General features: G+C 42.6%; 1 protein-coding gene across 1 annotated transcript in view; it reads right to left on the reverse strand.

The window, feature by feature from the left end:
* znf385b (zinc finger protein 385B) overlaps positions 1-22324 on the reverse strand; it is a 242165-nt gene extending 219841 nt beyond the window's left edge. The window contains exon 1 of the mRNA XM_078228498.1: positions 22019-22324. The gene's annotated coding sequence lies outside the window, so the exon portion shown is untranslated. The remainder of the gene's footprint in view (positions 1-22018) is intronic.
* Between the last annotated feature and the right edge of the window lie 4419 nt (positions 22325-26743).

Below are 26743 nucleotides of genomic sequence, written 5' to 3' on the forward strand. Positions count from 1 at the left end.
CCAAGGATGTCAAGATGAATCATAATGGCTTCTAAAAGGCCTGTTAAAAATAAATAGTCCTCCTTCGCCTGGCCAAGTAACTAACGGCCGAATTCTAGTGCCCACGCTGACAGGAAAACAGGAGTATTTCTAATAAGGCTGATGAAATTCAACGTGGGCAAGTGCGAGGTCTTGCACTTTGGAAAAAAGAATAGAGGCATGGACTATTTTCTAAACAGTGACAAAATTCATAATGCTAAAGTGCAAAGGGACTTGGGAGTCCTAGTCCAGGATTCTCTAAAGGTAAACTTGCAGGTTGAGTCCGTAATTAAGAAAGCAAATGTAATGTTGTCATTTATCTCAAGAGGCTTGGAATACAAAAGCAGGGATGTACTTCTGAGGCTTTATAAAGCACTGGTTAGGCCCCATTTGGAGTACTGTGAGCAATTTTGGGCCCCACACCTCAGGAAGGACATACTGGCACTGGAGCGGGTCCAGCGGAGATTCACACGGATGATCCCAGGAATGGTAGGCCTGACATACGATGAACGTCTGAGGATCGTGGGATTATATTCATTGGAGTTTAGGAGGTTGAGGGGAGATCTAATAGAAACTTACAAGATAATGAACGGCTTAGATAGGATGGACGTAGGGAAGTTGTTTCCATTAGCAGGGGAGACTAGGACGCGGGGGCACAGCCTTAGAATAAAAGGGAGTCACTTTAGAACAGAGATGAGGAGAAATTTCTTCAGCCAGAGAGTGGTAGGTCTGTGGAATTCATTGCCACAGAGGGCTGTGGAGGCCGAGACGTTGAGCGTCTTCAAGACAGAAATTGATAAATTCTTGATTTCTCGAGGAATTAAGGGCTATGGGGAGAGAGCGGGGTAAATGGAGTTGAAATCAACCATGATTGAATGGTGGAGTGGACTCGATGGGCCGAATGGCCTTACTTCCGCTCCTATGTCTTATGGTCTTATGGTCTAAGCCCTGCTGCTCCGAAACCAGGCCGCCATTTTTAAACGGAGGTCCAATCTCTGCCCCCCTCTACCCAAAAAGTGAAATAGCACCACCCCCTCACTGACAGGGGAGCACCACCACTCCCTCACCAAGGATGGGTAACCCCCCAACCGCCCGCACACACACACACAAGGTTGACCCACTCCCCTCAAACCCCCAGTTCGGCTTCCTTCCCTCTCAGACCCACCACTCATCTCCTATCCCCCTCATTCAACTTACTCAACCCCCTTTCAGGCCATGTGCCTTGGCAGTGCCGACAGTGCATTGCCCCAGTACCCTGGCTCAGATGTCATGTCCTGGCCTGGTGCCTTGGCCCCAAGAGAGCTCAGGGAGGTAGGTCCAGTGGCCATTTGTCCCTGCTGCTGCCAGGCTGAAGGGGAAGGGTCTCTCAGGGGTCCTGGGGATTGGGTGGGCTTGGGCTGGAGGCAAGGGGTTGACCTCACCACACTCCCTGGCAGAGCAGTGTAGATTATCCCTGGCATGATGATTTCAGTACCCTTGTGATCAATATCGGCTTTCCCACCTGTCAGCTGTGAAAATTCTGAAGTGTCCAGGTCACCCGGAAACCCCTCCATCCCAATCAAACCAATTGATCTCTAAAAAATTCAATGTGCAGTGCTTTAAGAAAGCTTTCCTTAATAGCTCAATGAATTCTATCATCCTCCAGCCACCTGTGTTTATGTTGATTTCCCTTCATGCTTGAATGGATCTCAAGTACCCCATTGATCCTTACTGCAATGTTGACAGAGTCTAGGCCTGATTGACAGTGTGATTTCTTCAGAATGGTTGTGATGTGCAAAAGAGGTAATGAAACCACATTTTTCAAAGATTTCAGCTCGCTAGGAAGCCCCAGCTACTTCAATCAAAGCTGTGCGTATACATTGGGGTTGCGTGCACAGCTGTACAAAATGGAACCACCTCCCCACCCCACCCCCTCCCCAGGTGAAATTTCACCTGGGTGTTGATTCATTTTGTACAGCTGTGCACTCAGCCCCAATGTATGCGCACAGCTTTGGGTTGAAGTTGCTGAGGTCTGTCCACACCTGCAGCTTCTGACAGGGAGAAAGGAAAGTCTCTGCTGCAGAATGGAGTGCTGCAATGATTTAAAAGCCTGCCAGGTGACGAGGGAGGCATGGAGTGACCTGGCCACTTCAGAATTTTCACACCTGACAAGCAGGAATGCAGAATCAGGGTCTGCCTGATATCACCATTAGAGGTCTAACAATACCAGGTTAAAGTCCAACAGGTTTATTTGGTGGCAAAAGCCACTAGCTTTCGGAACAGGCTGTCCTGAAAGCTAGTGGCTTTTGCTACCAAATAAACCTGTTGGACTTTAACCTGGTGTTGTTAAACTTCTTACTGTGTTTAACCCAGTCCAACGCCGGCATCTCCACATCATATCACCATGCCAGGGGTGATCCTTCAGGTCTGCCAGGGGCAGTTCAGCTACGACATCCCCATCCTGGCAAAGAGTAGTGAGGTCAACCTCTTGCCCCCAGCCTGAGCCCACTCAACCCCCAGAATCCTTAAAGGACTCTTCCTCTGCAGCCTGGCAGCAGTAGAGGGGCAAATGGCTACTGGAACTACCTCCTTGAGCTCCCACGGGGCCCAAGGCACCAGGCCACGGTGTCAGTGCCAGAGTGCCGGGGGCAGTGCATTGTTGGCACTGCCAATGTGCGTGGCCTGAAGGGAGGCTGAATGGGGTGCCTGAGAGGCAAGGGAGCCTAAGGAGAGTTGGGTTGGGTCGGATCGCCCTCAGCACTGAATGAAGTGTGGGTGGGTGACCCGTGATTTGAGTGGTGGGGCGGAGAATACCTCTCTTTTCTGAGGGATTAGTGGTGCTCCCCTGGACCCTTAAAGTCCAGCATGCCATGTCCCCGCTTGTGGGTAGCATATGTAAAGCCCCGCCCACTGGTGGGCCGGGTAAATGGCAGGAGGCTGGTGAATAGCCTGTCAAAGGCACTAATGACATTCAAATTAATGTGTTTGCATAATTATCAGGTTGCTGCCCACTCTGGGCGGCAACCCGATCGGAGCCAACGGGGTGGGTGACTCCTGACAGCCCTCACGCCTACTGGGGATTCTGATTTTTGATTGATGCCCCATTCATTGGGCACTGGGATTCCTGCCTACTGTCTGAAGAGGTCAGAGAATCAGGCCCTATGTTTAGCTTAACATGTCCAAGAGCCTTCAAAAGCTTTTGAATCTAAAAGCTACAATCTGCTGCCTCACTGATGTAAAAGAATGTAAAATGTTAGCAACTGATCTACATACATTAAATATATATCTATCCCAGCACAACATGAAAAGATAATCTCTACAAAATTATTAGCACCAATAGGGGCAGGAGGAGCAGATTTCAGCAGCCTGAAATGTCAGATGAGTTTTAGTTTCTTATTTACAATATCGTACCAAACACAAAGGACAAAATCAACTTTAGTTCAGTTGGTTGCACATCTTTGGATACTAAGGGGCAATTTAGCATGGCCAATCCACGCAACCTGCATATTTTTGGACTGGGGTAGGCACAATATAACTTGTGTGACCAAATAAACCTGCTGAACTTTAACCTGGTGTTGTGAGACTTGTTTCTATTTTTGGATTGTGGGAGGAAACCAGAGCACCCAGAAGACATCCACGCAGATGCAGGGAGTCATAGAGGTTTACAGCATGGAAACAGCTCTTCAGCCCAACTTGTCCATGCCGCCCTCTTTCTTTTAAACCCGTAAGCTAATCCCAATTGCCCGCATTTGGCCCATATTCCTTTATACCCACCTTACCCATGTAACTGTCTAAATGCTTTTTAAAAGACAAAATTGTACCCGCCTCTACTACTACCCCTGGCAGCTTGTTCCAGACATTCACCACCCTCTGTGTGAAAAAATTGCCCCTCTGGACACGTTTGTATCTCTCCCCTCTCACCTTAAACCTATGCCCTCTAGTTTTAGACTCCCCTACCTTTGGGAAAAGATATTGACTATCAAGCTGATCTGTGCCCCTCATTATTTTATAGACCTCTATAAGATCACCCCTCAACCTCCTACGCTCCAGAGAAAGAAGTCCCAGTCTATCCAGCCTCTCCTTATAACTCAAACCATCAAGTCCGGGGAGCATCCTAGTAAATCTTTTCTGCACTCTTTCTAGTTTAATAATATCCTTTCCATAATAGGGTGACCAGAACTGTACACAGTTGCACAGAGAATGTGCAAACTCCACACAGATCGTCACCCAAGACCGAAATTTAACCCAGGTCCCTGGCGCTGTTAATATACCTACAGGCATTATCCTATAGCATATAACATAACACTGAGATATCTAGAAGATGGCACATGATGGTATTATTTCAAAAGGGGTTACTATACTATCTGGATTACAGTCTACATTTCTTGGGTAAATTCTATGGCATGTTCTAAGATTACACGGTACCAGAATAACCTTCCACTGGAGACAGCACAACAGCTTTGCAGCTTTGCTCTTTAATTTGGTTTTGCTTCAAATTCAAACCTCAATCAAATTGCACTGGAGATAAGTTTAGAAACCATTTATACATAGTCTTATTTGCAATAATCTAAACGTTTCCTGAAGAACTGATGTTTTTGAACGTACTTCCAAAGTTGGTCAGCAAACCACAACTCCATTCAATAATTGCCATTCTACATTTTCGACAGTTGAATCATCCCAATCTCAAAACAGGCCCCTCTTTGGAACCTCAAAGGTGGTTTCTTCTTCCTATCAGTTATTTTAAATTAAAATGAAAACATACATTTGACAATGTTTTGTATATACACTGTACTCAAAATGAAGCACCTGCACTTAATTTACAACCCTGCTTAGAGATTCCCATTTAGAGAAATAATAGACCTGCATTTTAAATTTGCTTTATTCCAAAAATATACTTCATTAATTTATGTTATGAAAATACATTACACAACAGTTCAAATTTCATGGAATCCCGATGGTGCAGAGGAAGCCATTCGGCCCATCGTATCTGCACTGACTTTCTGGCAGAGCATCTCATCCAGGTCCTCTCCTCTGTCCTATCCCCGTAACCCCACACATTTACCGTGGCTATTCCATCTAACCTGCACATCTTTGGACACTAAGGGACAATTAAGCATGTGCAGGTTAGGTGAAGAAACTTCATCTAACCTGCACATCTTTGGACTGTGGGAGGAAACCAGAACACCCGGAGGAAACCCATGCAGACACTGGGAGAATGTGCAAACTCCACACAGACAGTGATCCAAGGTCAGAATTGAACCCAGGTCCCTGGCGCTGAAACAGTAGTGTTAACCACTGTGCCATCTTGCCACCCCATGATATTATATAAAGTACGAAACAGAGCAGTTTATTTGAATACAATACATGATGTGCCTCACTACACTTGTCATTTCAAGTTATATTTACAATGTAAAGTTACATTTCACATCAAAGTTTCTCTGGTGCATACAGTCCAAGATGTTTTCCATGGTTTCCAGCTCCTTGATATACTATGGCAGGAGGGTGTTTCCCCATTGAGACTTTGTAGCAGCTGCCATAGGCTTTAGTGCATCCCTCAGCAGATAGATCTGGACCTTGGAATGCGTCAGTCTGCAACACTCAGTCAACGACAGGTCACTGCACTGGAAGAGCAGAAAGTTTTGGGCAGAGCAGTTTCTTTCACTGAGTTTATGTTCCTCCAGTAACTGTTAATGTATGTCTTGGTCTGTGTCCCTGGGCACAGCCTGCAGAGCACCAAATCCTGTTTAAAGAGCTGCTCAGGTGGAAACTCGACCAGAAACACTGCATTTCTTTCCAGACCTGCTTTACAAAAGGCGCATTCTGGAAGGAGGTGAGTGACAGTCTCTTCCTCACTGCAGCCACCTCAAGGGCAACATGTGAAGGGGTGAGACTGTAAGCATATAAGGAGGATCTGACGGAGAGGGCTCTTATTATCATCATCAGCCAAGCTAAATCTTGGTGCTTGTTTGAAAACTCTCTGCACTCTCTCCAGAGCAATTATATTCTTCCTGTAATGTGGTGAACAGAACAATAAACAAAATTCCAGCTGTGGCCGAACCACATTTTATACTGTTCTATTATTACATCCCTGCTTTTGTATTCAATGCCTCGCCCGTTAAAGGAAAGCATTCCATAAGCTTCCTTGACCATCATGTCCACCTGTCCTGCCACCTTCAAGGGCCTGTGGACATGCACTCCAAGGTGTTTCACTTCCTCTACCCCTTTCAATATCCTCCCATTTTATTGTGGATTCCCATGCTTTTGTACATCCTTCCCAAATGCATCACCTAACACTTTTCTGGATTTGCGACTTCTCTGCCCACTCAACCAAACCATTGACATCATTCGGGAGTCGATAGCTATCCTCTTCACTATCAGCAACATGGCTAATCTGCATACTTAACATTAACCTTTTACACTGCGATACACTGTTAGACGACAAAAATATCCAATCAAAATGTAACTAATTCAAGCATGTAATCACATCGGAGTCTCCTCCAGACAAGGAGTTTATTTCGTTGAGATTGTGTTTAAAATTGCATTAGAAATTCTGGATGGAGAAAGGTGGCACAGTGATTGGCACTGCTGCCTCACAGCACCAGGGACCTGGGTTCAATTCTGGCCTCAAGTGACTATGTGGAGTTTGCACTTCCTCCCCGTGTCTGCGTGGGTTTCCTCCGGATGCTCCGATTTCCTCCCACAGTCCAAATGTGTGCGGGTTAGGTTGATTGGCCATGATAAATTGTCCCTTAGTATCCGGGGGATGAGGAGGGTAAATATGTGGGGTTACGGGGAGGGGACAGGACCTGGGTGGGATTGTTGTCGGTGCAGACTCGAAAGGCCAAATGGCCTCCTTCTGCACTGTAGATTCTATGATACTCTTAGAAGGATACTGTGTGTAGCAATTATTTCCTAATGGTCTTGAATTCTTAAGGAATAATCTATGGCTGGAATCTTATAGCCGTTCACACCGGCAGGATTTTCTGATCCCACTGCAATTAGTGGAGATATGGCTGGGCGCCACATTCTCCATTCTCGCTGCAGTGGCAGCGGGGTGTGAATGGGCTGGTAAGATCACGTCCTATGTGTCAAGTTCTCCATGGAATCAGTGTGCGATTAGGCATCAAAGCTGGTCACCTGGCCCATGATATATCCTTCACATTCCCCTGATCTTTCTCCATAGTCTTGCAATTGTTTTTCACTCCATGTATTTACCCAGTTCCCTTTTGAAAATTATTACTGAATCTGCCTTCACTGTTCTTTCAGGGAATGCATTCCAAATCACCATAACTCAGCATAAAAATAAATCTTTTCCTCATGTTGTCAATTACCTTAAAACTGTTTCCCGGGTTACTGACCCCTCTGCCACAGTATTTTATCATTTACTCTATCAAAATCCTACATGATTTTTAACACCTCTGTCCAATCTCCCCTTAACCTTCTCTGCTTCAAGGACCCCAGTTCCTCCCATCTCTCCACAAAACTGAAGTCTTTCATCCCAGGTTTACTACCACTCTCATAAACCTACTCTACCCTTTTTCTAAGGCACTGGCATCCTTCTTAACGTGTGATGCCCAGAATATTCAAACTGGGGCTGAAACAGTGTTTTATTAAGATTTAGCCTAATCCTTGTTTTCGTACTCTCTGCCTCTATTTATGAAGCCTCATATACCTTTTGACACTGAAAATACAATCATTAATTTCAAAAATTTACTCTGACACAATGAGAGCGCATCCAAGGTAGCAGATTTTTTGAAACAATTTATTCACTTCAAAGAACAAGTGAAGAAAGCACTCAGTGGAACATCGAGCTAATACAATTTTATCTTAATTATGCAGTTCTTCTTTGAGACTTTGTAACTACACAGCTGAAAAAACAAATCTTTTTATTAAGTGTTTCCACCTCAATGAGCAGTCTTCAGGCCAATCCACATCCAACAATCTGTTCTGAAAACTCTGCTCACATTTTGTCAGCTGTGACAAAATTTCATCACGGAATCTGAGATAATCCATAACATTCTAAAATAATCCCATCGGGATTTGGGGAAAAATGTTCACATTCTGATGGACAGTTTTAAGAGATTATAAAAGGATTTAACTGTTTCTTTGTGGTTAGTAAAATAGTTCTTTTTACAACACATTGACCAGTTAAAGGGATTTATGGATGGGCATTCAGTTTTCAGTATGAAGTGCGTTTGAGTGAGAGATTTATTAGATTGTCATTTTAATTTTTTTCATCTCCATTTCAAAGGCATGGCTCCTGAGGTCTGTCCATAGAGGATGCGGAGTGAGTGGCTATGGAGAATGCATGTGGCATGGAGAGTAAGGGCAGTCATAGTGGCATAAGGAATGAGGGGTCTGGAGGGGGAATGGGGAATGTGATGGGACATATGGACTGGGTGGGGATGAAGGGCCTGACATTTATTATTAAAACAAGGTCGATGTCCCACTAAATGTAGGCAGGCATTCTAGCCTGCTGGCCTCACCATCGGCCCATCTCAGTTACTGTCTTGGGCCTGCCACCAAAGGCAGTGGGCCTGATTTTGCTCACCCTATTCTCCAGACATGAAAATATGGTGGGCTGGGGCCCTTTTAAAGGAGATGGGTCTGCCAAATGAGGTAGATTCCCAACTCAACCTAACATGTGGACATACAAATTTGGAGCAGGAGTAGGCCACTCAGCCTCTTGAACCTACTCCACCATTTAATAAAATCATGGCTGAGCCGATTTTAACCTTAACTCCACATTCCTGTCTATACTCAATGACCTTTCACCCTCTTGCTTATCAAGAATCCATCCACCTCTGCCTTAAAAATATTCACAGACATGCTCCATGGCCTTGGAGAAAGAAAGTTCCAAAGGCTTATGACTTTCAGAGAAAATAATTATCCTCATTCCTGTCTTAAATGAGTGATCCCTTATTTTTAAACTGTGACCCCTAGTTCTCGATCTCCCGATGGAGGAAACATCCTTTCCACAGGATGTTACATCCCCTCAGGATCTTACATGTTTCAGTAAAACTGCCTCTTGCTCTTCTAAATTCCAAAGGATACAAGCCTCGCCTGTCCAACCTTTCCTCATAAAATAATCTGCCAACTCCAGGTATTAATCTCGTAAACTTTCTTTCAACAGTTTCCAATGCATTTACATCCTTCCTTAGATAAGGATATCAGTACTGAACACAATACTCTCTCCACACGTTGTCTTACCAGTGGCCTGTTTGGCTGAAGCATAACCTCCCTAGATTGCCAAAATGTTACTCCCTACGCTATGAGCTTTTATTTTCTGTAATAACATTTGATGTGGCACCTTATTAAATGCCTTCTGGAAATCTACGTACGATACATCCAACTTATCCACCCACCTGTAATTTCTTCAAGAAACTTCAACAAATTTGTTCAGCATGATTTCTCTTTAACAAAACCATGCTGAATGTTTGATTACCTTGGAGTTGGATTTGGATAATGGCCGCCCACTGTGGGAATCGTAACAGGTGAGACAGAAAATCTGGAAGAACATTTACAGGTCGGTTGAACTTGGTCAGGAAATTCTGGTCCTGGGGCACACACGGCCGGAAAACCCCACCCAACATCTTGAACAATGGTTTCTAACATTTTCCCTGTGACAGATGTTAAACTGACTGGCCTGCAGTTTCCTGCTTTCTGTCTCCCTCCCTTTTTGAACAAAGGAGTTACATTCACTATTTTCCAATCTAATGGCACCTTCCCTAAATCTAAAGAATTTTGAAAAATTAAAACCAAACTATCAGCTATCTCACTAGTCACTTCTTTTAAGGCCCTGCGATGAAATCGATCAGGAACCTGAGCAACCCACAGTTTCACCAATTTGCTCAGTTTGCTCAACCACTTTCCTGGTGATTGTAATTTTCCTGAGTTCCTCCTTCCCTTCCATTTCCTGATTTACAAGAATGGGATATTACCTGTATTCCTCTAAAGTGCAAACTAATACAAAACATTGAAAGCATCTGCCACCTCCTTACTCTCAGTTATTAATTCCTCAGACTCTCTCTGTGTCAGACCACAGCTCACTTTGTTAACTCTTTTCTTTTTACAATATCTATAGAAACTCTTACAATCTGTCTTTATATTTCAAACAAACCTTCTCCCATACTTGTTAACCACAGATAGTAGGTCCTCCCCTTGGAGCTATTCTTTCCTGTTGGAATGTATCTATTCTGTGTATTCTGAAATATTCCCTTAAATGTCTGCCACTGCATCTCTATTGACCTTGCTGCCTCCTCCACAAAAATCTGGCCCATGATTTCTCAAAAGGCTGAAGAATCCATTACTCTATATAATTGTGCATTACTGTATGAATTTTTCTGGACAAGATATAAAAGACAGAATTATGCTGCTCCATCAGAATGAAAATAATTACATGTTGGAATAACATCGAATCTCATTAGTCACACTAATGGCCCTGGTCAGAAATGAATGTGAAATTCCATTCTCTCTCTCTTCTCTGAGACATCTTTCATTTTTATGGAAGTTCCTGAATAAAACTTGTGAAATTTATGTGATCTTGTGACCATCCATATAGGAGGACCATAGATCAAAATTACCAAATTTATCAAACAATTCTCAAATGAAGGAATTACTAACAAAGATCCAGAGTTTTGTCCCCCGGTTGGGTTCACCAAGACAGCATATTTCCCAGCCTGGCAAACTTGGCCATTAAAACTGGCCACCAGCTGGTGAGATCTTTAATCAGGGAGTAGGCTGAAATAGGAGTCGGGGTGTGGAGGCTGCCAGGCACTGAGGCCAGCTGGGCAGAAGGCCTGCTCCTATGCACCCAAATGTGTCTCAGGACCCTATTAAATGGAGTACCATACCTGTCCAAAGGGGTATGATAGCTATCCAAAGAATCCACCAAGTTTCTTTTTAAGTTTTAAAGTCTATTTATTAGTGTTACAAGTAGTTGTTACATTAACACTGTAATGACGTTATTGTGAAAATCCCTTAGTCACCACACTCTGGCACCTGTTCGGGTATACTGAAGGAGAATTTAGCATATCAATTACACTTAATCAGCACATCTTTTGGACTGTGGGAGGAAACCGGAGCACCCGGAGGAAACCCACGCAGACACGGGGAGAATGTTCAGACTCCACACAGACAGTGATCCAAACCGGGAATTGAACCCGGGTCTCTGGCGCTGTGAGACAGCAGTGCTAACCATCGTGCCACCCCAGTAAGTTCAGACCTACTCTTACCTTGTCTGCTCGGTGCACTCCAGGAGTCACACAGCTAGGGTTCCAAAATCAGAACGCAGCGGAGGCAACTGGCTGACTAGCTGCCTCCACGTTTGCCGTCCAACTCCAGTCCCACCCACGTGAAGATGGGAAATACTGGGTTCAGGGATGGGCCTTAGACATTTCATCCATTTTCGGGATTTTTGCCATGCGGGAGAGCCTCTCGGTCATGTCGAAAATCCAGGTCAAGATTTCACTTTTTGTCACTTTTACTTTAAGATGAATCAGAACCAATGCAAATTAAACATAAATCAACTGGCAAATGATACTTCAAATAAGAATGTAAGTTTCATTTTAAATGATTGACATATCAAAGATGCAGGGATACATTTTACACAATCAGAGGCACCAGCATCATTCCCCGCAGTCAAGTGGCACCGAATGCAGTTCCAAAAATCTCTATGTCAGCGTCCAGGATCTCTCACTTCCCCTCAAACGCCTCAACTCTACAATTGTGTTGATTGGCAGCTGCATTCCATCTGAGTCACTGGAGACATTTGTCACCTGAATGGTGTGCTCCTGCAGAATCTCCTCAGCTCGGCTCACAACAGTGTTTTAGCCACAGATTCTCCAGAGACTCATTTAGCCTAACTCTTTCATAAACCCCACAAATAGTCCAGCTGGCTCATGTAATACTGAAACAGATGCTGTAAAATGGTCTAAATCACAATTCTCACTCTATTCTTTGGCTTTTTGTCCTTGTCTGCAACCACAACCATCTTCCTTTGTGCAAGTCTGACTCCAACCAGTGGAGAGTTTCCCTCCAATTCCCACTGACTTCAGTTTTACTGGGATTCTTTGATGTCCCACTTGGTTAAATACGGCCTTGATTTCAAGGGCAGTTACTCTCACCTCCCCTCTGAGTTCAGCTTTTTTGTCCATGTTTGAACCAAGGTTGCAATGAAATCAGGAGCTGAGTGGCCCGGGCGGAACTCAAACTGAGTGTCAGTGAGTAGGTTATTGCTTAGCAAGTGTTGCTTGACATCACTTTCAATCTCCCCTTCCAACACTTTGCTCAGACTGAGAGGAGACTGATGGGATAATAATCAGTTGGATTGAATTTGTCCTGCTTTTTGTGGACAGCACATTCCTGGGAAATTTTCCACATTACCGGGTAGATGCCAGTGTTGTAGCTGCACTGAAACAACTTGGATAAGGGTGCAACTGGCCCTGGTGCACACGTCTTCAATATTATCTTTTGCACGCTGCTTCCGCTGTTTGGCATGCAACTAGCCTCGGTTGTAGCTTCACTAGGTTGACACCTCACTTTTAGGTATGCCTGATGCTGTACCTTGCAAGCCTTCCTGCACTGTTCACCGAAGCAAGGTTGATACCTTGGCTTGTTGGTAATGGTAGAGTGGGGGATATGCTGGACCATGAGGTTACAGATTGTGTTTGAATACAATTCTGCTGCTCATGATGGCCCACAGCGCCTCAAGAATACCCAGTTTTGAGTTGTTGGATCTGATCGACATCTCTCTCATTTCACCTGTGGTAGTGCCACACAAAATGATGGAGGCTATCCTCAATGTGAAGACAGGTCACTCCTTCCACTGCTGTCATGGACAGATACATCTGCAGCAGGCAGGCTGGTGAGGATGAGGTCAAGTAGCTTTTTCCCTCTTGTTGGTCCCCTCACCACCTGCTGAAGGCCCAGTCTAGCAGCCATTTCCTTCAGGTATTGGCCATCTTGGTCAGTAGTGATGCTACTGAGACACTCTTGGTGATGGACATTGAAGTCCCCCACCCAGTGTACATTCTTGTGCTTCTTCCAAGTGGTGTTCAACATGGAGGAGCACTGTGCTGCCACAGCTGGTGGGTCTGTCCTGTCACATACCCAGAGATGGTGACGGCGGTGTCTGGGATGTTGTCTGAAGGATATGATTTCATGAGTATGATTATGTCAGGCTGTTGCCTGACTAGTCTGTGAGACAGCTCTCCCTACTTTGGCACAGGCCCCCAGATGTTAGTAAGGAGGACTTTGCAGGGTTGCAGGCTGGGTTAGCTTTTGTCGTTTCTGGAATACAATGATATTGAGAGAATTTTTTTGCAGCTCTGAAATATTGGTAATGGTGCATTAGTGCGTTCAGAGGAAGTGCTAATCCCATTTTAAACATAATCAGCGGTGATTAATGTAGTGCAATTCCACAGAAAATCAATTGCTCTCAAATGACAAATTAATCAGTGAAGCGAATATAAAATTCCACTGTTCCATTTTTAGAATTTTAAAATTATTAAATAAAAAAAAACCTACCTATCCTATCCGAATGTCAGTTGCAATCTTTTACCTGACATCCCTCCCTGTTCCAGTACAGAAGAAACTAATAGTTCACCAGAGTTAGAGGAAACTTTAAAATATTCCTGAGTATCTCTGGCCCAATTAACAAATTGAGAATACTGGTCATGAGCGCGACTAAAGACCCTTCTGTTCACACACAAAATTATTATTTTTTAATTCATTCATGGGATGCGGCCAGCATTTATTACTCATCCCGGAGGGCATTTAAGACTCAACCACATTGCTGTGAGACTGGAGTCACACGTAGGCCAGACCAGGTAACAACAGCAGATTTCTTTTCCTAAAAGATACTAATGAACCGGATGGGTTTTTCCAACACTCGACAATGGTTTCATGGCCATCGGTATATTCTTAATTCCAGATATTTTTTTACTGAATTCAAACTCCACCATCTACCGTGACAGGATTTGAATTCATGTCGTTAGAGCACTAGCTGAGTTTTTGGATTAATAGTCTAACAATGATACCGCTAGGCCATCATCTCCCCTTGTGCACTGGTAATAATTCCTTTCATAGATAGTAACATCATGATAAATCATTGTGATTCATATTGCTGAAAATTAGACATGCCGTCGAAGCTTTTTGTCTTGCACTTCTCAGATCAGAGTCAAGATTGTCAAATTTTAAAGGTAGCAACAATTTATGCCATGTAAGAGAAGGGTGCTGATTGGTTGGCAAGTCAACTCTGATTAGATGATGCTTTGCCACGGAGAAGGCACCAGGGAACAATTGTCCCCAACACTTTTATTTAATTCAGCACAGGGGGAGTGGCTGGACATGTTCCTTCTGCCGTGCACAGGACAGGTCCCTGTGTCTGAATATATGCAGCTTACACTAACAACCAATTTAATATTATCAGTTGGGCTCACATTACTGAGGTTTGCTAGAACCTATATGCAAGACAAAAGCCAGAGCAAGATTGTCAGGCTACCAAAAGCAAGTATGATCCTTTTACCTAGAAATATGAGATGGCAGTGAGCTTTCCTTAATTGTTGTTAGTCACGAGTATTCCTAAAATAACTCTAAAGCTCGACTGAATCCCTTTCTGATTTGATGTTTCTTTTTCTGTCTAGATTTAGAAGAGAAGCCTAATTTCTAGGGATAATCATGTATGACTGAACATGCAACAAACAAAATAATCCAGTTTTCGAGGACTGTTTTTCATTATTTTATCTTCTTTCACATATCCTTCTCAACAACTGTTGCGCTTTACCTTGAGACAGGTCATATGACGCAGGAAGAGAATGTCCAAAATCTAAAGCCTGACAGTGACATGTATTAATAACATTCAAATTGCAGCCTATGGGCCACCTATGATCCCTAAACTCTGGCAATTTAGTGAGTGAAGCTCAGGCAACTCATTCTTATTATCTGCACTCATATTTCTAACTTTCTGGTTCATTTTGTTTGACTTTTATTGTTAAAACCAAACCTTCAGATTTTTCAGCCAATGTTGCCTTACTGCTGGTAAATCACAACTTCATGAGCTTTCAGTGTGAACACTGGATAGAGTTTCTGCTAGGTTGCATTTATTAATTTGCCTGAAAGCATCCCGGCCACAAAGGAATTTCATGTGCCGTTACATCTAGCTCAAATCCATGTTCAGCAATAATTTGCACTGCTTTTTAAAATAAATGAGCAGGAAACCTGACTGCCCACAAAACTGGCACTTCCCCAGATCAAATTAACCAACATTATGAGTTTCCATTAATAGTGCCTGTTTGCAGCCCACTGAGAGGCTCTCATAATTCAACTTGCTCTTTTAAGACACGTGGGATTTTCCAAGCACCAGGGTCCCCAACCACTGGTGGTGCCGGCCACAATCCCAATGACTGCCCCACAGTAATTTAACACTAGGAACAGGAGGAAGTCCACATTGGAGAGCTGCCAGCAAATCATTTGGTTGGTGGCTTTGTAGTCCCAGTCGTGCCAGATTCGAGGAGGGCGGGGGGCATGGCTGGGACTAAAGGTAGCCCCTCCACACCAAGAAGCCCAGGTAAATCCAGGGGTGAGCGGGCCAGTGAGTGGATGAAGGCGTGGGCTCAAGGGACCATGAGGAGAGTTACAAGGGTGAATGCCTCTAATGGCCTCAGGTGCAAAGGAGGTTTCATCACCATGCCTCTGCCTGCAAGGGGCAAAAAAAACCTAACTCCTCAATATCGACTCCAGACCCCATGAAATCAAGTCAAACATGGGCAAGGAAACCTCCTGTTGATTATCATGTATTGCATTCACCCCCTCAGCTAATGAATCAGTGCTTCTCCATGTTGAACAATACTTGAATGAATCACTGAGTGTGGCAAGGGAGCAGAATGTACTCTGGGTGAGGGACTTCAATGCCCATTAGCTTGGTAACATGACCACAAACGGAGCTAACCAGGTCCTAAAGGGCATAGCTGTTAGATTGGGACTGCAGCAGGTGGTGAGGGAACCATAAAGAGGGAAAAACGTACTTGACCTCATCCTCACCAGCTGCATCGGTATAAGTGATCACCGCACAGTCCCTGTGGAGACAAAGTCCCATCTTCACATTGAGGATACCCTGCACCTTGTATGGTGCTACCATTGCGCCAAATGTGATAGATTTCAAACAGATCTAGCAACTCAAGACTGGGCATCCATGAGGCTGCCATGAGCAGCAATAAAATTGCACTCAACCACAATGTGTAACCGTGTGACCTGACATATCCCCCATTCCGCCATTACTAGCAAGCCAGGGAACGAATGTGATTCAATGAAAAGTCCCAGGAGCATCACGAGATATACCTAAGAATGAGGTGTCAACCTGGTGAAGCGACAACTCAGGACGACATGCATGTTAAACAGAATAAGCAACAAGTGATAGAGCTAAGCAGTGGATCAGATCTAAGCTCTGCAGCCCTGCTACATCTAGCCAGGAATGGTGATGGAAATTTTAAAATGAGCCCAGCACATTGATGCAAATAATAAGGCTGAAGTGTTCCTAACAATCTTCAGCAGAGAGTGATACTTCATGTATTTGCTTGTGGGGGTATCACTTTAAGAAGTATAGGATATGAAGGTACTTGCTATCACGTGGAATGCAACAAAGCTATCAGAAAGCATTTATAACTGGATGGATATCTTCTGCTGCGAAAGAAGGAACAATTGCAGGAGAAGGAATGGGATAATGAAGGATTTTACAGTAACTCAACAAATGGAATAACTCGCAGCAAAGAATGAGACCAGATTTTGCCTCATCCTTTGCTGCTAGCGATTTCCATTTGAGGCAGAATCGTACAGCAGAGTGCAGCTCCAAATTCTGGCAGTGAGTCTTATTACTTCATCTCCCCTCCTTGCACCACTGACTACCCCTTCCCACCAGCCACATGCAAATAGCACCAGGAGTGTTGGTCCTGGGTCCCCAGCAGATTTTCCTGCTATTTCCCAAATTACTGTATCATTTAGCAACCACAATGCGGAAGCAGATGGTATGTTCCATGAAAAAGTTGATAACTGCCTTAACAACTCTACTGGTGCCTCTGGTCTAGAATTCATAGGTCCATAGAGCCTACTCTGCCATTCAATATCACGGTTGATATTAGGCTTCAACTCCACTTTCTCTTCCGCTCTCCATATCCCTTGATTCCAACGGATTAAAAATCTGTTTCTTTCAAGCTTAAATGGTGGTACATTCACAACCCCCTGGGACAGAGAAGTACAAAGATTCACAATCCTTTGAATGATGAAACTTTCCTCCTAGGTCATAAATGATTGACCCCTTATTCTGAAACAGTTACCGTGTTCTACATTTCCCAGCCAAGGGAAACAATCTTAGTGTTCAGCCTGTCAAACCCCTTCATAATTCTTCTACACTCCAAAGAATTATTTTTCTTTCCTTTATACATTTACATGGATTGTGGAAGTAGCTGGCAAGGCCAGCATTTATTGCCAATCCATAATTACAATTGAGCTGAACATTTCAGAGGGCAGTTAAGAGTCAACTACATTGCTGTGGGTCTGGAGTCACATGTAGAACAGACCAGGTAAAGACAGAAAATTTCCTTCCCTAAAGGGCATTAGTGAACCAAATGGATTTTTGCAATTATTGTTGGTAGTTTCACGGTCACCATTACTGACATTTGGAACATATGTTCCAGATTTATTAATTTAAATTCCACCAACTGTGAGGTGGGATTTGATCCCAAGTTCCCAGAGCATTAAGAAAGTGATTCTCAGGAATCATGGATCTTAAAAGTGTTCATCCCTGTGATTTATTTTCCCAATAAATTGCTCATCTTGAATAAAAACAGGAAAAAGGCTCAAATGCTCCACTGCCTTCAAAATAATGCCAACATGAGACAAATTCTTCAAAATACAAGAGATCTTGTATAAAAACCATGAGTTGCATTTTTGTTCAAACATAAAGCAATATAGACTGACAGCCGGTTTATCACTCTCGTTCATACTTATTTAATTTCAAACAAGTCAGAACTCTTTACAAGAACTATGAGCGGGATTTAGGGTTGGGCCCCCCATTTGACCCTGACATGGGGTGTTATGGACAGGAGGGTGTTTAATTTCAACAGCCTTGATTTCCCCTCTCATCATTCATCCATAAACAGACAGTTGCTTTGATTTTGATTTCCCCTTTATAAGTGGTGATATGTTTCCTCAGTTATGGTGCGATCCAACTTTCTATTTAATAACCCCACAGAAGATTCTAGACAGGATAAACTCAGAGGGTGAGGTTATTTTGGCACACACTTAAAAGTGGGAGGAGAGAAGCCACACTCATACAATAAAAGAAGGAATAGTGAAAGTAAAATTTGCAGGGCAAAGACTACATGTAGAGAAAAAAATGAATTAATGTTTCAAGTTAGTCCAGAGTCCAGAATCAAAGTCCAATGTGCATTCCTTCACGGAGGTCAGCAGGTCAAAAACCGATGCTGAACAATTCACTTTTCTAGTGGAGATGACTTGCACAATGAGATGGGCGCGCAGGGATGAATTAGTTCTGTAAGCGATGGTATAGATGTTCAGAACTTCCAGTAAAGCAGTGTAGATGGGAACCAGGCTTTTGGTTGATGGAAGATGATGCACTAATTTTCAGTACAGAAAGCTGGGGGTGGCAGGTGGCTTGGTGGGGTAGGGATGGTCATGTTAAGCTTACGATAACAGTGATGGGGGTAGCAGACAAGGGTGATCATTTGTAAAAGTTTTCTTTTGTTTTATATTCTTTATTTGTTGTTGTAATAAGTCCTTGGAGGCAGAAGTCCCTTCACCAAAATTCCTTTAGTTACAAGATCCAACAACACTATACAGAGTGCTCTCAGTATGCAGTCTACATCCGGAGTGGCAAAGGAACTGACACTCCTGGTTAAATACAGAGCTTCGGCTCCCTGATTGGACCATCAATTTGGCCCTTAATCAGGGAACTCTTTTCCTGTTGAACCAAATAAACAAAATCAAATTAACTTAGGGACAACTCAAAAGGGGCAGCTCCCTAAAAGGAGGGGAACCGTCCGAAACAAAAAAAGCAAAGTGGAAAGGAAACTTAAAACATCAAATTAAAATGTGATTAAGGGGTCAATAGTGCACCCCCGTCCCTGCGGTGCCCAGCGCGCATGGAAGGCAGGCCCCTTAACCAGGGTGTTCATATTCAAGAGGCCAACCTCAATTGCCTGATTAAAATCGTTACAGTTGTGCTCCTCAAAAAAAGGTGGCATGTTTGTTTAATGGGAATGTCTCGATGGAGAGCTGCTGGCTGATCATCAACAACTCTTCAAGGTGGACTTCCTGTCAAGCTAATGAAATACATTATTATCCAGTCTTGCCCAGGTTGTCACACCCCTGACTTTTACGCCAGTTACAGAAATCCTGCCCTCAGCACAGAGATTCAGGCCTAGGTGTCCAGAAGATGTGAAAATGGCTTTAGATGTTCGTTTTTTCCTAATGGGTAAGAGAACTTTATTCTTGTTAACAGAAGCTTAGGAGCAAATTTTGCCCAACATTTCTGGAATGAGGCATCTCACAGAGTGCTCTGTTAATTTGAAGTTTCCCCCAACTTTCAATTCACAATTGTTTGCAGTACAACTTGCAGGATCAGTTCCACCAGGCTTTGTTTCAATTCCTCTTCCCAACTTTGCAAAACGGGAAATTGAATACACAGGATGTAATCTGTATTACTGTGGCTCCCATCCCACTTGATGCCACCAGATTGCACATAATACCAACACCCCTCATTCCCAACCAACCAGCTGCCAAAGCTGGACAACTCTTACAAGGGAGTGCAAGCGAATGCACCCTGGTGGGTATACAAGCTCATGTTTGCACATGTGCATTGTGCTAGCTCTGGGCTGCATATGCACAGTAAGAAGTCTAACAACACCAGGTTAAAGTCCAACAGCTTTATTTGGTAGTAAAAGCCACTAGCTTTCAGAACGCTGTTCCTTCATCAGGTGGGTGGGAGTTCTGATCACAAACAGGGCACAAAGACACAAACTCAATTTACATGAATAATGATTGGAATGTGAGTCTTTACAGCTAATCAAGTCTTAAAGGTACAAACAATGTGAGTGGAGAGAGCATTAAGCACAGGTTAAAGAGATGTGTATTGTCTCCAGTCAGGAAAGTTAGTGACATTTTGCAAGTCCAGGCAAGTCATGGGGGTTACAGATAGTGTGACATGAATCCATGATCCCGGTTGAGGCCGTCCTCATGTGTGCGGAGCTTGGCTATCAGTTTCTGCTCAGCGACTCTGCGTTGTCGTGTGTCGAGAAGGCCGCCTATGTGCCGCATATGCACAGCAGGACAGTGTACATGTGCAGTCACTGTTGCTGCCTGGTGGAACCTGTGACAAATTGCATCCCAGGAAGCCCATGCCCAGGATGCGGGACAGGAAACCAAATTCCAGAAGAATCCTGGCCTTGGGGGGTAATTATTACTACCCACTCCACCAGCCTGTGATTAAAATTCAGCCCCTGGGAAACATTCACAAACCGACCTCATGGTCGGTTTGTTATTAAGCAGCATCAGATTGCTGGTGCGGGCTAGCATTATTTTTAGTCCTGAATAACATATTGGAATTAGGAAACATTTGAAAATGTAATATCAATTGAAAAGCTCGAGTCGCTGAAAATGGGACCATTGGCAATATGTATTTTAAACCTTTTTTTAACAAATTGCTTCATTAAGCAGAAACAACAGTACAGAAGAGTTGGTGGGATGGAAGTATTTCTAATGTAACGTAATTCCTATTGATATAACAGAGTTGTAATTGCAAAGATAAATATTCCCTCAGTAGCAGTCATCATGTCAGCTTTCTGCTTACACTTCCCGCTGCCTCAGCAAAGCAGCCAGCATAATTAAGGACCCCAGGCATTCTCTCATCCACCTTCTTCCGTCGGGAAAAAGATACAAAAGTCTGAGGTCACATACCAACCAACACAAGAGCAGCTTCTTTCCTGCTGCCATCAGACTTTTGAATGGACCTACCCTGCGTTAAGTTGATCTTTCTCTACACCCGAGCTATGACTGTAACACTACTTTTGCACTCTCTCGTTTTCTTTTCTATGAACGGTATGTTTTGTCTGTACAGCACGCAAGTAACAATACTTTTCACTGTATGCTAATACATGTGACAATTATAAATCAAATCAAAACAAATTCTCAAGGTTGGAGAAGACACCATCAGCTGATGTATAACACAGGTCCATGGCTTAGCAGCTGTCCGTGAGATTTGACACCTCAAATTGGAAGTCTCCAACTGTCTGTTAATAAGCTGAGAAAGTAAGGATATTTCCTTACAAGTATAACATTTCTTTTCAAAAAACCATGAAGGAGAATACTTTTAAACAGTAATTCACTCAAAAATTGTTTTCCTTCAATTGAAAAGAATGGTTTTCAAATGAGATCACAGAGGATTTTGGGTAACAGTTGAGTTATATTGAGTTTTAACTTCTATAGTTCCTATCGGATGTGAACTCGAGTCACTTTATAACTTAACTTACAGAAAAACATAGTTAAAGATTAAGGTTCAGAACATTTGCAGTAAAACTGCATATTGTTTCATCCTTGGCTGCTGAAAAGTTTGAAGAGCTCTTTAAAAGTAGAATATTTACTGGAAGAATAAATTGAAATTGTTGGAACTCTCTGTAATATTAAATCACAGCTGCTAAAGTGCAAAAATTACACATATATTTGCTTCCAGAAGGTAGTCCCATCTTGATTCATTTAAATGGAAGTTTGTCTTTGAAATAATTACCAGTCTGTGATTGATGCATATTTTTGCGAAATATCACAAGTCATTAAAAAGTACTTTGTCCATTCCTAATTTTGAACTCAATTATGAATCAAACATACCACCATTTACTATATCAAAGTTAGAAAACAAATTTGAAAACTATTACTATTTAAAACACCAAATACTATTAAAACATTGTCACATAGAAAATATATTTACTTTATCGTGACCAAGACATTACTGTACCTTAATCACTGGTGCTGGGTATCAATGTTGATCAAGCATGTATCAAGAACAGTCAAACGAACTTAGATGCATATTGGCAAATGTAAGACAGGCTTTCAAATGGTTCTATATTCACCTCATATCTTTTCGTTTCCACTACAAAAATTACTTCGCAATTTATGCAGCAATCATTGACATGTAACCAATGACACACTGAAGCACAAGTAGAGGAAGACTTGAAATATGCCAAGTTATCAAAAAACAAATTAACATTTGCTCCTCAAACTACGTGGCAACTTAAGTGGTCAAATTTCCTGCGAACTGTGTGCTTTTGATTGCTGAGAAAGTGGATTGTATTTTGAATATGATGACCAGAGTCAGGAGTGACACATGTGCTGAATAGTGTCATTTCTGCTACCAACAGAGATACTGTAACATGGAAATCCAGCCAACCACATCTTCTATGACCAAAACCTGTTACACACAAAAAAAAGTGACTCTAGTTATCAAAAAGAACAACAATGGAAAAGTCTGAATTGATAATGATGTTGCAAGTTTTATGTATTGCAGATTTGCAAGGAGAATAAAGTGAACCAGTAATCTGGCTTGACTGACGTGAACAAGCAGCTCCCAAGCTAGTGTGAAACTCAACTGAAGAGAATCTCAGCTGTCTGAGTACAGTCAGGAGGGCTAAATTTAGTCCACATTTTTGGAGTATATTAAAAGAGCATTAGGAAGAGTTATAAACTGCAAACCTTCTTCACAGTTGGAGAAGACTGCTACCTAATAACAACTTACAAGCATCCTGAAGTACTGTACCATATAATTATCGTGCATTAAAAAAAGATGCTCATTGTGAGCAACAGAAAATAAGGACAAATGCCAAAGTTTGCTCATGTGTCATGACTAGTCATTGCAATTTTTAAAAAAATGTTTGATTCCCATGACATTTCAATAGCTGGTTTTGAGAGTGGACTTCAATGTACGATGCTTGCAGGTAGGTGACTCAAATCCTGTTCCGGCTGATTAAGTTGTGGAAAAGAACTAGTAGTTTTTTAAAAAAACTTGACTCTGTTTTTCACCTTGTGCTCAGTCTGTCATGAACAAAAATTTTTAATAATGTTGGTCAAATAAAATATTAACCATGAAACTTGCTTAATGCTTACACACAAGTGCAACTGGCTGCAAAATCTGCAATCATCATCCCTTTCCCACAAAACCCACCCTCAATCTCTCTGTCCATGCAAATTACTACCCCATCTCCAAACTCCCTTTCCTCTCCAAAATCTTAAGATGGGCAGAAATTTCCTTCAATTAAATACTGGGAAGAACAAAGGTCAACGGCCCACATTTTCTGGCTGTAATGATGGTGAAACTGTCAGTATTTGCCACCATTAATGTGAAACTTATCATTCTTAGTGGAACTGCAAAACAACTTCTGATCACAGAAGGCAATTCAAGAAAGTTTTTATTAATTATTTTATGAGATGTGGGTGTCACTGGCTGGGCCAGCATTCATTGCCCGTTCCTAACTGCTCTTGAAAGGGCACTTAAGAGCCAACCACATTGTTGTATATCTGGAAGTGCATGTACGCCAGGCCAAGTATAGGTGGCAGATTTCCTTCCCTGAAGGATAAGAGTGAACCAAGTGGATTTTTATGACAATCGACAATGGTTTCATGGTCATCATTAGACTTTTCATTCCAGATTTTTATTCAATTCAAATTTCTCCATCTGCTGTGATAGGATTCGAACCTGGGTCCCCAAAACATTACCCTGGGTCTTCGGAAAATCAGTCCTGCGGCAATACCACTACACCACTGCTTCCACTTGCTGTCAGGGATACCCTGCTCTCGACAGAGTACATGCTTGCAGTCTTTGTCAATGTAATCAGCAGAGAAATTAGAGGTGTGGCTTGTACTTCCATTTTTATTTTCACTGTAAAAACCTTTCAAAATATTACACCTTGCTTAATGAGGCGTAATTGAGTTTTTACTAATATGCTAAGTTGTAATTGTAAGGTGGCGAGTGAGGCGAAACATCAGGTTTGCGCCTGATTTCTCACTTCTTGCGATCTTACCAGCACCAGATTTCCAGCAAGATCAGCCTCGAGCCCTAAAAGGGCTGATGTCAATATTTAAATTCTCTGATAAATATGAATTGTCACCAATGCCACCACCGCCTGACATTGGACTTTGCCAATATCAGAGAAAACCCAGTGTAACAATTCCTAGGAAGCAATTAAGGCTATCTCTGCTCAGTCCAAAATAATCCAGGTGGGACTTCTAAAAAATAAAATCCTATTTGATGTATTGTCCTTTATCAAAAAAAGAAAATAAAGATAAACAAGTCACTTAAGTAGGGTTGAAAACAGAGAATGGAGGAAAAAGATACTCCGGGCAAATAGACAAGAACTTAATGGCCTAAAAAATGTCATGTTTTGGTGGGGTATGATAAAACATGAAGAGAACAAAATAACTTATAAAAAATGAATCGGCTGCAAAATCATCAGACAGAAAATGAAAGGAAAATGGAGAGGATGACAAACTACAGGCAGAGTAAATCTGAAATATAAAACAGAGACTTCTGAGAACAATTGTAAGTCTGATCAGCTAGTTCTGAAATAGTGAAAAGCAATAGTTCAGGTACCATCAACCATCAAGCCCATGCCATCGCTGGCAGTAATGTGCTCTTACAAGGAACTTACACCTCAAATAGCAACACGATTCTCAACAGCAATTCTGTACAATTCTAGCTGCACATGGACTGTTAACACCGCTGTCCGAGGCACAGATGTTGACTTACCTGCTGATTTTCTCTTTTTATTTTACAATTAACTTGGATTTATTTTGTTTTATTTCTGAGGGATGTCAAGGTCAACACAACGATTATGCAATTCCATGAAATGGGTAGTCAACCGCAATGCGAGTTCTTTTACACATAGATGTGGGGAATAATGCAAATTGAAACAAGGAAATGGCAGGCTTGTTGAATAATTACTACGCATCAATCTCTATAATCGAAGAAGAGGATAATGTACCTGATATTCCAGGAAAGCAAATCAAATATTTAAATTCACTAAAGTTAATGTAAGCAAGAAAACAGTGTTTTAAAAAAAATAATGGCACTCAAGAATGCTAAATCCCCAGGACCTGACGGCTTTCAGCTCAGAATTTAAGAGGAAGCTGGTGAGGAAAGTGCAGAGGATTTAATATAATTTTCAAAGTACTCTCAATTCGGGAATTGCTGTTTTAAATTGGAAATTTTAAATGTAGCTCTATTATTTAAGAAAGGTGAGAAAGCAAAACCAAATCTTCCCTGGTGGTTTAGTGGTTAGGGTTCGGTGCTCTCACCACCACGGCCAGGGAATGAAAATGGGGCGACATGGTGGCACAGTGGTTAGCACTGCTGCCTCACAGCGCCAGGGACCCAGGTTCAATTCCCGGCCTTGGGTGACTGTCTGTGTGGAGTTTGCACGTTCTCCCCATGTCTGCGTGGGTTTCCTCCGGGTGCTCCAGTTTCCTCCCACTGTCCAAAGATGTGCAGGTTAGGTTGACTGGCCATGCTAAATTGCCCCATTAGTGCTCCAAGATGCGTAGGTTAGGGGGAGTTGCAGGGTAAATACGTGAGATTATGGGGATAGGGGCTTGATGGGATTGTTGTTGACGCAGGCTCGATGGGCCAAATGGCCTCCTTCTGCACTGTAGTATGATTCATTATAAACATGTTAACCTAATATCAGTTGTGGTGAAGGTATTGGAATCTATCATTAAAGACAGAGAGACTGAGTACTTGGGGAAATCTGAGCCACTGAGAGAGAATCAACATGAATTTGTAAAAGATAGGTTATAACTAACAAAATTAATTAAATTTTAGGCGGAAATAGTCATGGCAATGTAATTTACTATATGAATGTGTGGAAAGCATTCTAAAAACTTCCACATAAAAGACTAAAATTGAACAATGTGGAATTGAAGGCAAATTGTTGACCTGATTAAGAGATTGGTTGGGTAGTAGGAAGGAGGTAAATTAGAGATTGCTGAATTGGAATAAGGTAAATTATGGTTTCACACAAACATCCATGCCGGGGCTTCAATTATTCATTTTATTGAGTTAAATAACACAATAGAGACCCTTACATCCAAATTTGCTGTCATACTAAGTAACATAGACAGGAACATAAAATGACAAGAGACATTGTAGGTTAAGTGAGTGAGCAAAGCTGTGGCAGATAAACTTCAGCAGAGCTAAGGAGCTGGATTTTGCCCTCTGGGTAGGTTCTCTGATGTAGAGGTCAAATGGGCATCATAGCCCGACTTTGCGTGGGGTAACAGTCACCTGGTAGTGATTTTCCTTGAATTAGCCAATTTGTCAAGAGGGGAGGCTTGCCATCTAATTATGGAGGGCAGGCGGACTCTCAAATCTGCAAGAACAATTGGAGGCCCTCCTGCTCGGAAGCTGCAGCCAGTGGAACAGGTAAGAGAGGGGGTGCCTCCAATTTGAGGCACCTTCTCCCCAACTACTTAAACTTTTAAATTTAAAAATGCCCTCTGTAGCCAAACTTCCACCTTTCATTGTGGAAATGCTTTGGGGTACCTGAGTCGACAGGAAAATGGACGTCAATAGACCTTTAACTGTCCTTAATCGTCTACCTGCCACTTGCAATGTGAGTAGTCTTGCCAACTCCAAACCTGGCTCTGGGAAGACAATCTGCAGGTGACATGGAACCAGCAAAGTTACATTAGC

This window comes from Mustelus asterias, chromosome 14 (genome assembly GCF_964213995.1).
Source record: "Mustelus asterias chromosome 14, sMusAst1.hap1.1, whole genome shotgun sequence".
NCBI lineage: Eukaryota > Metazoa > Chordata > Chondrichthyes > Carcharhiniformes > Triakidae > Mustelus > Mustelus asterias.